Source organism: Scomber japonicus, chromosome 16, assembly GCF_027409825.1.
Source record: "Scomber japonicus isolate fScoJap1 chromosome 16, fScoJap1.pri, whole genome shotgun sequence".
NCBI lineage: Eukaryota > Metazoa > Chordata > Actinopteri > Scombriformes > Scombridae > Scomber > Scomber japonicus.
This window is the reverse complement of record NC_070593.1, coordinates 4,103,951-4,107,601: the sequence shown is the minus strand read 5'-3', so window position 1 is coordinate 4,107,601 and position 3,651 is coordinate 4,103,951.

Here is a 3,651-nt window from a genome sequence, read left to right as displayed (position 1 = left end):
GTAAATGTTTCCTGATCTCCATGGTTACCCAGATTAAATGTAATATTTAGAACAATAGTATTCCATTAGCTTTATTTAATATAAAGTTATAATGTAAGATCATGCCAAACTAGTTGATATGGTGTTTTATTGACTATTTACTGTTTTTAAGCAAGTTGAATTATTTGGTACAAAGTTTTTATGGTTACACCACTTAGACATTTTTGCCATAATCCTCTAATATATTCTCTCAAAATGGATTAAAAGCAGAAATTTGATGCTGGGTCCACAAAAAAAGAATGTGTGCAAGTTATTCATACATTTATTTTCACATTTTAACCCTTCAAATTTAAACTAAACCACAAAAAACCCCATAATTGACCCATGTATTTAAAGAAGTATGTAGAGTTGACAGCTTCAGAAAGGTGAGACTCCAAATCAGTCCAAAACTTTTGGGATATTTCACAATCGAAACAAACAGGTGAGAGATGGTTTCTGTCTTATATTTATATTTAGACCCGTTTCCCTTAGTTACTGTTGCTATGTCAGCCAAACTCTCTGTTCTAGTATTGCAAATATCAGTTTACAGTGATAAGAGTCGTAGATTTACTGCTAGTTCATAATGTTAGACAAAGGTAGCAGCTTGTCACTCACATATTTAACCCTTCTGCTGTCCTTGAGTCAAGGAAAGGAGGGAAGGAGGGAGGAAGGATGGAAGAGAGGAAGAAGGAAGGAAGGGAAGGAGGGAGGGAGGATGGAAGAAGGAAGGAAAGGAGGTAGGAAGGAAGGAAAGAAAGGATGGAGGGAGGAAAGGAGGAAAGAAGGAAGGGTGGAAGGGAGGCTGGAAGAAAGAAGGAAGGTACGAGAGAGGGAGAAAGGAAAAGAGGAAGGGAGGAAAGAAGGAAGGAAGGAAGGTAGGAGGGAGGGAGGAAAGGAAGAAAGGAAGGAAGGAAGGACTCAGGAAGCAGAGCAGCTCATCCAACAACTTAAGTTAGGCTTCAAGAGTTCTGAAGCCCCGCCCCCTAACAAGTGTCACCTGTCAATCAAAGTCACCATCTCTACCAGAATCATGGACGCTACGTTTGAGAGCTTTCTGCTGCTAGCTTCTATCATCTCATATCTTCATTTTCTGATACAATGCTCAGTCAGTGTATTGATCCTAGTTTTTAAGTGCAGTTTTATAAGAAAAAATGTAACGTAATAAATGTTAAATCAGACTATTATCTATTTCAAACATAACAATTGGAAGAAAGTCCACAAAAGCTCCAACAACACTTTTCCTTGGAAGCAGGTGAAGCAATGCCGGAAACCTCCACCCCTGCTTCTACAAACATAACAATTTGTTTTTCATCTTAACGAGAAAAGGATTTGAGAAGGAGAACCGATGAGTGTTAAAGTCACATCAGGAAAATAACGCTTAACCACAGCACGAGAGCCACTGAGTTATAACCTGAGCTCTGATAATCATGTAGGAGCGGCTGTGACTCAGGAAGCAGAGCAGCTCATCCAACAACCAGAAGCTCAGTGGTTTGATCCTGAGGTAAAAATACTCACCTTCCAAAATGACTCCCAACACCAGCGATGTGTGAGCAGGTGTGTGAATGTGGATTAGATTAGATCCTGATGAGCAGGTTGGCAGTCTCTGTCGTCAGTGTGTGACTGTGTGTGAATGAGATAATGCTGACGTGTAGTGTGAAGTGTTTTGTCCATTTTAACATCCATGTAATAACATCCTGCATCAATATTACACCGCCCACACAACTTTACTTTAAATACTCTCAGTAATAAGCTCGGTGGCCAGGTATGGTTATATTCAGTGTTGAGGAGTAACTTTAATCTGTTACAGTATAAATTAAAGTTACTTATGAAAATGTTGATGATTACAAAGAAGGTAACATCTGAAGTCACACCTTTAAGATTTTGCTCAAGAGGGTTTTTTCCTCATTTTTTAAATATTTAAAGTCTGTGTAAAGTAAGAATAAATCTGTGTTCTGAGTTTGACATACCACAGAAAAATGTGTTGTTAACCACCCTGCCAAATTTGAATGATTAAAAAAAATTGCCAAATATATGAAATTAGGCTTCAAAGTTGTGTAAAAATCAGCCTCTTTCTCTGCTCCCAAACGTTGTGGGCGTGGCCTCCGAGTCCGCTGAAACCCCGCCCCCTACCAAGTGTCAATCAAAGTCACCAGAAACATGGACGCTACTCTGAGAGTTTTCTGCTGCTAACTCAGCTGCTAGCTCGGCGGCTAACTCAGCTGCTAGCTCGGTGGCTAACTCAGCTAACTGGCTAACTGTAGACTGTAGTAGTAGTAGTGTGTGCTGAATGTATTTATACCTCTACAGCAGCAGGGGCGGGTTTATGCTAATCACTAAATCCTCAACACAGAAATGTTGAAACACAGTGTGTGAAGCCTAGCTCCACAATTCAAATCTAAATGGTTGAAATGCTTTTTACACCTTTTTTAGAAATACATTTATGACCTATTTAATGTGTTTAGAAGAAAATGTCTGAATTCACTTTACACGGCCTTTAAACATGTTACTGAATACATATATTGTTGTTTTTAATTCTTTGAAATCAATACTTTAAATTTTCTCTTTTGACGAGTATCGATCCTTACACGCCAATTTACGTGTAATGTTGCATACACTGTTTTATTGTATCATTCTTTTTATTTTCTAAGATGGACATTTGACCAATCCGCCACCTCTCAATCTCCCGCTTCATTTAGCGCCATGGCCAATGAGGTGAGCCCTTCGCGTGCCTCCATCTGCCCCTTAATGACACAGTGGGAAATGATTAACATTATCCCTCCCTGCATGAAAGCCTTCCAGCAGCTGTGCTGGATATCCACAATGCTTGGCGGGACGTTATGTGCCGTGCTGTGTGTTCATTAACCCGGCAGTTGTTTCGGGAAGAATGGGAAACGTGTCTGGAATCCTGGATGGCGCGGCTTTCGGGTCACATGCATGTACAGTGCATGATCGCTGTCGACCTACTTGGAGGGGAAGTATGATGAAGGAGAGCGGGAGATGATTGTGTAGTAGTAGGAGGAGGAGGAGGAGGAGGAATGAGTATCGCATGTCTTCCTACAATGCAGCATGTAAGCTAATACCAGATTCCAACAGGAGCTGGCTACGGTGAAGGCTATTGATCCACAACACGCACGTTAATGTTTCCATGCTGCATGTTCGGCATCACATTGTTCCAGTGCCGGAGAGTGTGTGGAGCTTTGGAGTAGCACAATGAAAGAGAACCTGCATCAAACAAGCACAAATCATTAAACCCAACATCAACAGTTGAGTTTAAATGTTCATCGTTGACTTTGGGAGCAGCTGCTGTAAAAATAACCTCACTACATTGTCTGTTTAGTAGCTTTTCTGGAGCTTTCAGTTCAGTCACATGATCAGATTTGGCTCAATTGTTGTGGAGTAGAAGATGTTCCAGTAGCCATTTTTTTTCTGAGCACTTTTAAAGGATATTTACCATTTTATTACAACCTGGACCTTATTTCTAGCATAAAATACGATCATTTACTCACCCAGACAACTTTGGTGTCATTTGGAGTCGTTCGGACGAAATTAGCTCCAGTGTTGCGCTGCGTATATCCGTATAATGTGAGTACACGGGGCACTGAAGCGCAGCCTCTATATAACGCATTATCTGCC